The sequence below is a fragment of the Poecilia formosa genome, unplaced genomic scaffold, assembly GCF_000485575.1.
Source record: "Poecilia formosa unplaced genomic scaffold, Poecilia_formosa-5.1.2 Scaffold382, whole genome shotgun sequence".
Taxonomy (NCBI): Eukaryota; Metazoa; Chordata; class Actinopteri; order Cyprinodontiformes; family Poeciliidae; genus Poecilia; species Poecilia formosa.
The window spans coordinates 311,753-323,936 of record NW_006800321.1 but is presented as its reverse complement, the minus strand read 5'-3'; the positions used below and the strand labels follow the sequence as shown (position 1 = coordinate 323,936).

At 37.4% G+C, this 12,184-nt stretch overlaps 1 protein-coding gene across 4 annotated transcripts in view; it reads right to left on the bottom strand.

The window, feature by feature from the left end:
* si:ch211-214e3.5 (zinc finger protein 518A) overlaps window positions 1-12,184 on the bottom strand; it is a 26,049-nt gene that overhangs the window by 10,397 nt on the left and 3,468 nt on the right. For 3 of the 4 annotated variants that reach the window (XM_016662635.1, XM_016662636.1, XM_007575584.2), the window contains exon 2: window positions 2,526-2,732. The gene's annotated coding sequence lies outside the window, so the exon portion shown is untranslated. The remainder of the gene's footprint in view (window positions 1-2,525; window positions 2,733-12,184) is intronic. The other variant, XM_016662637.1, reaches the window with a different exon arrangement.

Sequence of the window (12,184 nt, the reverse complement as noted above, 5' to 3'; positions counted from 1 at the left end):
TGTTATGTCATGTTTATGACAGTGTCATGACAGTCTTATTCAACCCCCTTCAAATAAAGTGTTACCAATTTAAATGCCCTTCAAAGCTAAAAATCTTATTTTCTGCTTAGATTAAAATTCTGAGGTTCTGAACATGAATTCATTCTCGTTTTCCCTTTAGCACAGCGTTCCTAAACGTTTTCAGGTCGAGGACCACTTAATCCATTACACACTCACAGACCACAACATCTTAACATATACAACCTGAAATTAAAATACTAGTCTCTTAGCACACTTGCTGTCATGAACAATCATACTCCAATCATACTCTGAATTATTTACATATTGTGAAAGTGTGGTTTCTATGATGATGTTAAACACATGGAAATAAAAACAGATGTTATTTACTACAAGTGTTGTGTGCATCAATATTTAGGTCTATTTGCAATTTAGAAGCACAATTAAAGAAAAATAGACTTGAGTTGCTTTTGCAGAAACAAAAACCTTCAGAAAAATTCAATATAAAAAATCCTTCTATCCATTTTCTTTACACCTTTACACCATTCCAGAATTCAAAAAATGTATTTTCACTAGACAAAACTACATTTTGACTATCCGGAATGGTAATTTAAGATATCTGTATTTACATTTTGACTAGTAAGAATAATAATTCAAGATATCTTAAATTATATTTTGACTAGTCAAAATTCCTTTCAAGATATCTCAAATGACGTCACATGATCTGTCATTTGACGGGACACATAACCGTAATTACAATTTAAGATATCTTCAACACAATTATGACTAGTCAAAATTAGATATCTGAATTAAGAATGACGTGGAAGCCCCTTTGTGCTGTCCAAACAGTTGCCTGCAGAATTTTATGTTTCCTGCACAAAATTGTCAGTAAACTCCCACAATGTAGAAAGAGCTGGACAATGTTGGAAATGCAGAGATAGCAAAACTTCATAAACTATAAGACTGCTTCTGATATCTGCAAAGAATTTCCTGTTGATTCATTTCCGACGAACCGAATGCACTTACAAACGGCAGGAAAAGCTAAACTTGCTATTGTCAAACCATTTTCAACATGAAAGTGATGCATTTTCAAACATCTTTTTTCGTTTTCTCTATTTTTCATTGTTTTATTAATGCTTCAAATTGCTACGTAAGTCAGGGACGTTTTGATTGTACATAATACATATTCAAGATATCAGTAATGTCATTCTGATTAGTCAGAATGTCAATTTAAGATATTTTAAAAAGAAAAGCTGTGTAATTCAAGATATCTCCAATTCATTTAGAGATATCTTAAAAGGAATTTTGACTAGTCAAAATTACAGTTCAAGATATCTATAATTTAGTTTTCACTAGTCAAAACTACATTTCTCCTATCCAAAAATACATATAAGATATATTGAATTATGTTGCCATTTGAGATATCTTTAATTAGAATTATGACTAGTCAAAACTAAAATCGAGATATCTTGAATTTACTTTATGACTAGTCATAATTTAATTGTAGATATCTCAAATGTGTATTTCAGATAGTCAGTAATTCATTGTAGATATCTTGAATTGAAGTCTCCATACAAGTCAATGGTAAATCTGACATCATTTCGACTAGTAATTAGAGATATCTCAAATAGGTATTTTGTCTAGTCGAAATATAATTAGAGATATCTTAAATCGCTAAAACATCTACTGACAAAACAATTTGAGATATCTGGAATATAAGGGCGGTAAAACCGAATTCATGTTAAAACGGCTTGCCATACCCGGAGAGAACCCATGCATGCACAGGGAGAACATGCAAACTCCATGCAGAAAGGGCCCGGGCCGGGAATCGAACCCAGGAGCTTCTTGCTGCAAGGCAAAGGCTCTACCTACTGCGCCACTGTGCAGCCCACAATATAAAAAATATACACCCATTTATTTATCTATAGTATTTACTTCATTTAATTTTTAATTAAATAAAAAGTCGATGTGTGAGCAAGCAAAGTCAAAAAATAAAGAACAATTCTCACTAACAGACTTGAGTCCAACCATTCATGGCAAAGAGCCATTCAAAAGAAGTGAATCTCTAGAAAACGACATCAAAACTCTCAGCAGGTTTGACTCATCTTCCTCTGATCATATATGTAGTCCAGGAGTTGTTTTCTTTCCACTGGTATCTTCAGCTTTTCTTTTGAGTGACCCAGTTTTAAGCCACTTACCCATTATTACTAAACGCGATCATTTGGTAAGTCACGGCAAAAAAACTGTCGTTTACATGCATTACCTTGCGGACCGCTATGGGGAGCCCATTGACCAACAGTAGTCCAGGGACCACAATGTGAGAAAGACTGCTTTCTCACATTGTGAGACACATTGTGTCTGTCTTGGACTCCATGTTTTAATTCTCTCCCCTCTAAGAAGTGTAAACAAATAATTTAGAAAAAATGGAATCCTTTTTCAAAATGACAAAAAGATGTGGCGTGACATGGAACTTCTCTGATACAAATCATGTACAATGGATTACTTTCCTGCATAGAAGGTGCATTTACCAGGCAAGAAGGAAGAAGCTAGATGGAGTGTTGAAGAAGAGGGAGCTGGTTCTACTGAAGAACTGCAACCACAGTTTTTGAGCCATATAGTTCAGGAAGCAACGATGACTCCAATGTTTCTTGGGAAGGAAGGAGCCGACAGTGAGGGGTTGGAGCAGGACATCTGTCGCCTCCAAATCACTGAATGGTGATAAACCGTTTCAACACCTTTAAAAAACATGAGCAGAAACAAAAACAAGAAATGAAAATAAATAGTGGTTCTTCATATCAACCTAGTTTTATTTATTTGACATGTTTAAAAGATTGCAAATCAGTCCATACTGATATTAGTACTGATATATTGTGCAACCCTATTTACAACAACATAGTAAACACTAGTGATGGGTTAACAAGGCGTCACAACATTGTATCTGTATTGATACTGTTGATATTGTCACTGAATACTGACACCTGCTGGACCTTAAAAATCTCTACAGGCAACTTTGTTGACACTGTCAACTGACACTGATTTGATGACCTAGTACATACAGTACTACAGCAATTTAAGTCATTGTATTTTATATTGTGTTACTTCATCTCTTCATTTAAATTTAAAATATGTTTGATATAGGAGAACCATAGGAGAAAGCAGAGGAGCTATTTTTTTCCCAATGATCTGTTTCATACAGTCATGACATAGTGATAGTTTTAACAAATATGTAAAAAACATTTTCTTTTTTAATAAAAAAAATTACATACTGTAGCTTTAAGGTGAGGTTCTGCAGAAGTCATGTTTCCACAATTGTGTAATAAGAAGCAGCCCTGAAATGGTTTGCAATGTTTTGCAAAATTATAGTTGCAAAATTATTGTAATCAATACGTATTTCACGAAAAATTCTCTGGACAGAAAAAAGTGTAATTGCCGGAACTGTGCACAGGATAAAAACATTATGCAGAGCCTACTGAACCCCTCCTAGGGCTTAAAAGCAGGTAAAGCAAGATAAGGTAGTCAAGTCAAGTAAAACAGCAGAGCAAAACCCAGAAACAACTTTCACATAAAACTGATAGAATCCAAAGATATGCAGTGTTTGTTGAACTGTCTGGAGATCTTGCCACCAATAAGTCCCTCATTCTTCAGTAAGGTCTGCATATTGATCCATCACTTTAATAGTGCAGGTGTCACATGACGTCCTAACACACCCTGAGATTTTTAAGATGTCTTGTAATTTTTTAATCCTTTCTACTGTGGCCTTTGGCACAAGAACAGAATTAGATATGGCCTTGCAGTGTTTTCTTGTGTTCTGAGGAGCCACAATGTGCAGACATGTTTCCTCACTTATCTCCGTTTTAGCCACAACTTGCTTCAAACCAACTGCAGAAAGCTGTTGTTTCTCAACTGTTGACTTGATGAAAATAGTTGTCCCTAATTAATCAATGTAATTACCGTAAATTTTGTATGATATTTTGACATGCTTGGACACAGCACTCTATTGAACATCCAGTTTCCTTAGCTATGAACATTTGCCAAACACATCCTATGGAAGACATCAATGATGGTCTTCTGGCCAGCAGTAAGGTCTGCAGTCTTCCCTATACTGAACAGAACTGAGACAAATTAAAATAATGTAATGACACCTGGTTTCCACCAGGTGTCATTACATTATTTACACTTTACAACATTCATGCCCTGTAAAATGTGAGCTGATTTCTTCACAGTATTCTAATTTTTAAAATTCCTGTTTTCATGGGTTTTATGTAAAAATAAACAAACAAAAAATACTTGGGAGGATAAACCACAAAAGGCAAAACACATGTAGCAGTTTGCTGCTGGATGGTTTGAATTCTTTGGTGACTCCGGCCAATCACGCTACACAATAACCAGGTGCTGCGGCTCCAACAAGCTCTGAAAAAGCTTTTTACCAGCAAAAATAGGAAACAGTCAAATAAGAAAAGGACAGCCCTAGATGGATTACAGGGCACCTTTAAATATTTCTTAAAGGAAAAGACATAAAAAACTTTTCCAATTGTCGTCACAAATGGCAGGTATATATTTATATAATCGTCTGTACAAAACAAATTTTAAGAAGAGCTAACATTGGCTGGCTTGACTGCATATTTACAAGTATTGGCTCACTTTACCGCAGCGTCATGCAAGCACTTTGTGAACTTGTCTTCAACACCACTGGTAAAATTGTTAACTATCTGCACAGGCTGGGAAAACTGCTAAATAAGGTAAACATGCTTGTTTTCCTTATCAAATGAAGGAGCAAATGCCTATTTTCCCTTTTTCTGCTTATTCTAGGTTTGTACAGTTTTTGGATGTTTCCTTCATATATGTATTGTCTGGAATCGATTAGAAATATATTTTATTGACCCATAGAAGGAAAATTCAGAATTTTTTTTTTAGGTAAAATGTTCAATTTTGCCTAAAATATTCTGATTCAAATGTAACTCAGGAATTCAGTAATATTCCACAGAATGCTGATCAACTCGACTACTTTTGATTATATCTCAGTCTCAAACATTTAATGCATATTAGCTTGTACTTACATAATTAATTATCCCATTTCTATAAAATATGGCTTAAATTAAAGCAGAGGAAATTGCTGATGTTTTGATACGTAAAATATGTATACTCCCAAGATATAAATAAATTTATAAACAGTTTGGTTTCTGTCAGTTCAGATAGAAGAGAGGTCAAAACAAACTTCTCTTTTTTGGTCAGTAATTTAATTACACTTAATTAATAATTGACACTTTAGGAATCTTAAGTCTGTTAAAGATTAACAAACCATGCTCTACTTTATGAAATATCATCCTGTTTGGTGATTGTTATGGATATCGCCATGTTCTACAAACAAAAGATGCAATTAGTCCAGAATGGCACTTATTGAACTTTTAGATATTGCAGCAGTTGCAGTATGTCACAGTAAACGGAAAATAATACTGTAAAACAAGTGAAAACAATGCTAAACCACTTTTTGTTCTGCTTTTTCTTGGTTTTTGTGTCGGTTTTAGTCCACAGAAAATGACTTTTTGGCTTGGTTATAGCAAGTCATAGCAAGACTCATTGCTATGACAACAGACAACAGCTCTACAAGTCCACAGAACAGAGTTTATGTTCAAGTGTATCCGGAGTAAACTCCAAAAAACAGAAACATATTTCTTATGTAAAAAAACATGCATAAAAACAAACAAAACAGAACAGCCCACTGCAGTTTTGTTTTCACGTTTGATGTTAATTCTGCAATCATCAATAAGTGAACCTGCAGTAATTAATTAGCCAATTTAGTCACCTGCTCTACTGATGATCTGTCAGAAAGTAGGTGTGTGGGTCGCTTTATTTTAGTGTTAACTGATCCAAAACACACCGATCTGTGCAGCACAGGTACATGATAAAATTATCAAAGTCAAGTTAGCAGAACTGACCTACTTCCCACTTTTTAAACATTTCTTTAGTTAAAACGTTTTACAAACCTGTGAAATGTGATACACTAGGACCTTATTTAGTTGCAGTGCATCCATTGCATCTCTTATTCAGATTCTTTGCCTGATCTTGTCATTTTCCGACCACCGATTTTCCCGACTCAATGTGCATAGTTGTGCACACGACGGCCACACATGCACCATCATGTGATGTACAGTTCAGTATATAAATACTGCTATCTTCTGTCCTTAAAGCTCCTCTCTCATTTCTCGCTATTTTTAATGCAGGGGGAATTACACCTGACTGTTGGTGTTCGTAGCAACTGTCTGTTGACAATGATGTACACTGCTGTACTCTTCCCATTATGTATTGATTTATGTTTCTTCTTTGGTATGTTTCATTGTTTTTATTTTTTAACTTTGATACTTTGTCTTTTAGTTCTTATACTTCCTGTAACATCACTTGCCCATTTGGGACACAAATAAATCTGAATTAGAATCTATTCAGTCAGAAGTCTGAAATTGGTGTCAGGTTATTTTGTGTTGCATTCAATGCTGTTGGGAAAAAAAAATTCACATTCTTATGTCCAATTTGCGATGACTGTTTGTTGAATTCATAGTTGCCGGCTATGGTGGCAACCAGAGTGGCCAACCCAGTAGAGGTGGCAACCCAGTAGATCAAAGGGTGGCAACCCAGTAGATCCGCCCTTGAGCAGATCTGTTGTTTTGGCTGGAAAGCTACTATTTTTTTACCCCCCTTTCCCGCAGTGCTCCCGTATAATAATACGAGAGCACTTTCCCGTAAATGACCCGTATTTTGCCCTCGCGCTCTCATGTTGGCTTCTCTCCCTCCCTGCTCTGATTGTACCCCACATGCCCACGCAGCCCTCGCTCTTACATTAGCCCCACTATTATGTTAGTGTACAACTTCCCCAACCCCTGCCTACACTGGACTAATAATACTGATGTGCTTTACAGGAAGGGTCAGAGCAGGCTTTAACTGCTGAGAAGGCTGAGATTGCACCTTACTGTTGCTATGGCAGCACGTAAACACGCAACGGCACGGAGCGCTCAACTTTTCATATATTTATTAACATTTTTAGTCTATTTTTTGTTATCTGGTAGGACAGCTGAAGTGCTGAAGCAGTACAGCAGGGAAGACTTACTGAAAATTAAGAATCAGACATCCCGATTTGTATATTCAAAGCAGGATTTTATCTCACCTCTCTTGGACCACCACTCTTGGGGTGGCCCAAGAGACGGCTGGCAAAACTTAGGTACAGGTGGTGCATTGAGGAACACTTCAACAACAATGACTCATGAAATATGTGGAAAGGACTCAGGACTATGACAAACTACAAGAGCACTAGCCAGTGGATCTGTGAAGTTCCCTTTCTTCCTGATACATTAAACTGTTTCTTCTCTAGATTTGATGCCATTAGTGGGAGAGAAAGCAATCCTCCCCTCCAACTAGAGGAGCAATATCAGCCCCTAAATCCTGCAGCTCAACTAGGTGACTTCTTCTCTGAAGAGGATTAACCCCAAAAGAGCCGCAGGACCGGACAAGGTATCTGGAAGGACTCAGAGGTCTTGTGCTGACCAGTTGGTAGGTTTCTTTTTAGACATTTTCAATCTGTGCCTGCAGTTTTCCACTGTCCGTCTGCCTTAAGTCCTCCATCATTGTGCTGGTACCAAATAAATTGGCTATGACTGGCTGAAATGACTACTGCCCAGTTGCATTAACCCCACGACCTGGGACTTTCAACATCAATGTGCCTTTGGATCAGGTACTTTCTCACCAACCAGCCTCAGGTGGTGAGAATAGGGGACAGAATATCATCCATACAGGGTGCCTGTATTAGTCCGGTTTACACTGTTCACCCACAACTGTGTAGCCATCCATTCCTCTAACAGGGTTCTAAAGTTTGCAGATGATACCACCATAATGGGTCTGATAACAAACAATAATGAGACCCTGTACAGAGAGGAGATCCAGAACCTGTCCAAGTGGTGTTCAGTGGTGCTCAACACCAGCAAGACCAACGAGGTCATAGTGGACAGGAGGTCCAGGAGGAGTGCATCCACCTATTAGAATACAAGGGGAGGTAGTGGAGTCAAATTCCTGGGCATCCACATCACCTCGGACCTGATCTGGTTGCTGAACACCTCTTTTCTGATGGAGAAGGCCCAACAAAGACTCTTTGTCTTGTTGGAAATTGAAAAGGGCCAGACTCCCTGCTCAGTTGTTAAAGAACTTCTACAGAGCCGCGAGCATCCTCTGCCACAGTTTGACTGTATGGTATGGTAACTGCACAATCGAGGACAAAAAGAACTTGGCCCGGGTGGTGAAAACTGCCCATTGGATCATGGGAAGTCAGCTACCGAACCTGGATGTAATATATACTGGCAGACTGCAAAGGAAGGCCAGTTGTATTGCTGCTGATCCCACCCACCCAGGACAAACTGTTTGTACCACTACCACCAGGGAAACGGTACAGTGCACAACCACGTGGCTAAAAAACAGCTTTTTCCCCAAGAGCTATGAAATCTATCTGTCCACCTTACATCCTCTCTGCCCCCTCCAGACATACCCACACCTTATGCTGCACCCTAAGGACTGATTAAGACTTTATTTATCACTGACGGTACCACTCCAATTTCATTACATTCTGGAAACATAATGACAAAAATCTTATGTCTTATGAAGACATTCTTTGACTCTAGTGGCATCAGCCATCGTCTATGGTGTCCTTTGTGGGAGCAGCGGCTTATCTACAGCTAAGAGGACGAGGTTAGATCAGATCATCAAGAAGGCCACATTTTTTCAAGGATGGCCTTTGACCCAGTACAGATGGTGGGAGACAGAAGGACTCTGGCAAAAATAACATCACTGATAGACAGTGTCTTCCATCCCATGTATGAAGCTGTTGCTGAACTGGGCAAACTACTGCATACTAAGTGCACTAAAAAGTGTTATAGGACTGTCTTCCTCCCAACTACTGTTAGACTTTATATCCATCACTATTTCCAACAGAATCAATAACGTATGAACATAAGTGGTGAACCAATAACTGAGCTGATAAATTGGCCCTGATTTCCTTAATTTTTGGAGATTGAGGAGTGGTTAATCTTATCCACCGGTCTATCTTGGCAAAAGACTAAAAGTCAGCTAAACCATCCTCTTTTGCTCTGCTGAGAGGGTTGTGTGATAAACCCACACATCAGGTCATGTCTGCATGTTCACAGTTAACAATAGTCATCCCACTGTCGCCAACTCAGCAATTTTCTTGCTATATTTAGCAACATTTCAGACACATATACAATCTGTATTGGCCAAAATTGAAATCAGCAGGTCAGGATTTTTAAAGATCAGTAAATTGACCAGAAAACTTCAATCGGTGCACGCAGATGTGCTAGAACGCAAGACTTTCCTGTCCAAGGCTATCAGGCTATATTAGAGATGAAATGATTCCTCGAATGATTCGAGTACCTCGATTATTAAAATTTCTCAAGGAAAATTTATCTGCCTCGAAGCTTCGTTAAATTATTTTTTATTAGCGGACCATGTTCCGGCCAGATCATTATTTGCGGAGGGCAGAGCTGTCAATTCCTCCTATGAGTTGTTGTGAAGTGATAGCAGCATGGTCTTGAATTGTGCAACGTTTTGCCAGGGTTGGCGGACAAATAAGGATTGTTGAACTTTGTGGTGAGATGGTTGGACTACGATAGCTTTTCTGGCATCGGAATTGCGTCGTCATGGTTTGGAAGTGAATGGTAGGAATGTGAGAGAGAAAGAGAGCGATCAATCCGATTCCTCTGATAATTGTAAAAATATTCTATAGAGTACTCGATTGCTAAACTATTCTTTTACAACAGCCCTACTTTATATGGACACAGTCTCTAGAGCTGTGTCTTTTAAATGTTGAATATATATTCAGTAATATACTGAGCGATATGCTTGTGTCCCTGCACATTGATATTTATTATTGCTGTATGTTTACTCTTATTACTTTATTTATTTATTTACACTTTTATTGTGTGCTATGCAAAGGAGGGGGGGACAAACAAAATCCCTTCGATAACTATAAATGCACAGTAACACTAACCCCTCACTTCCGAAAGTAAAGAATGTGAATGAATACTCACGACCAGTTATATTTATGGTATGATTCCCCTAGACTGTTCTCAATTCTTGTTATCACTGTAATGGACTTTAAAACTATAGCGCATGTAAGCAAATGAAGAAAATTTATATTTTAAGTTAAGAGTTGTTGAACAAATAAGCACAACTGACCAAGTTCAGACAGAGGTGTATAATTACTTAACCACAGGTTGCACTAGATTTTTTGTTGTGCATCATTATGACTAATGGGGTTGAAAAAAATCTCACCACTTTTAAAACCAAAATGACATATTTAATTGCATTTAATCTTAATTCGATTTAATTAAAGACAACATGTCTTGCAAAATCTACTTTTTTAGCCCTTAAATATTTTTTGTGTACATTGAGCATACAGGAGTACAAAAAGTTTAAATTTATTCTCTCACGGTTCTGCATAGATTTTTTTTTATTAAGCTACTCATCACTAGTGATGAATACTACTTTTTTGATTTTGAGTTATATTTTTCACTCAGCTCATTTTTCTCTATTGCCTATAATGTTTTCTTGTCTATGAAATCACAGCACTTGCTGTGGAACTGCTAATCAAGGTTATGACTTCTAGCTAATCAGTTTTGTAAATCTGCCATCAAAATCACAGCAATTTCGGAGTCCCAGTTCAGTTATGTCGAAGTTACAAGTAGAGAAGATTTCTTACATCATCCCCCGGCATCAGAGCCTATTCGAAGTGTCTGGTTCAATTTGATTTTTTTCGGGAATGTTCCCACATCAGTGGGGAAAGTCTGTTTGCACAGAGCACTTGAGGAGGAGTGCTTCAGCAACCTTTGAGAGATTTTCAAAAAGACTGAGGGGAAAGTTCCTTCTCTATACGGAAATGAGGTTCACAGCAAAGCGGTAAGCTGCTAATAATGCTAAAATGACTTTAAAGCTTATTTTAGACATGAATTTTGTGGGTTCTGGCTATTGGTTTGATTTCCAACCACAGGTTGCACTAGACTTTTTTGTTTTGCATCATTATGACTAATGGGGTTGGAAAAAAATGTCACCACTTTTAAAATCAAAATGACAATCAATTGCATTTATTCTTAATTGAATTTAATTAAAGACAACATATTGCATTGTGCTATCTGCTTCTGTTAGCCCTGTGTTAGCTTTTAGCTGGTCTTTTGATGATATAACTGTACTGCATTACTGAATATAATTATTTGACCTCGTTTTTTCAGTTTTTGTCTTGGAAAACACATGACTCAAATGCATTCAGTGACGTTCTTGACGCTCTCATTTGCTAACTCCTTAATTATGTTGAGGCTTTGTTTACTTTTTTATACCGTGGTAACATGTGACTACAAACTGTACACGTGTGCAGCATTGTAAAGAGACATGAGCACAGCCTGCCTTACCTGTACACAGCCAAAAAAAGACAAAAATGACTTCTTCACTTTTTTACACATAAAATGCTGTCATTAGCAATATAACGCCAAACATTGTCATAAATTGCCTATAGACTTGTCAGAGGCAAAGACACTTTCCAAGTCAAACACTTACTGCTTAGGGTGTCTCAACACAACCCCATAAAAATAAAATTCTCCCTTTAAATACATATTGTAAATTAGTTTTAATTTAACTATTTAAAGGAGCTCTATTACATATTTTCGAGGCGCATAGTGCCATTTTATAGCACAATCTACTAACTATGCTACCATATCGGTGGTTCCCAAAGTGCGGGGTGCGCAGTGCCGTTGCAGGGGGTGGGGGGGAGGCGGAATTAAAAAAAAAAAAAAAAGCCTTGCAGGGAGCAGTTCATGTTTTAATCCCATTTTGCACAGAGGCTTTAATTTTCATGTATTGATGATAGTAAAGTTGAATATTGTTACAAATAAAAAAAAGGAAATATTTTTGAAATAACACTGACAGCAAAGAAAACTCTTCTACAATATAGAACAGGGGTCGGCAATCTGCAGCTAGCACTGCCTTAGTGGCTCCCTGGAGCATTTTCAAAAATGTCTGAAAATTGAAAAAGATGGGGGTGGGAAATATATTTTTTTGTTTTAATGTAGTTTCAGTAGGAGGACAAACATGACACTATCATTCTTAATGTTTTCCAATGCTATAAAAATGTGTAGAATAAATATTA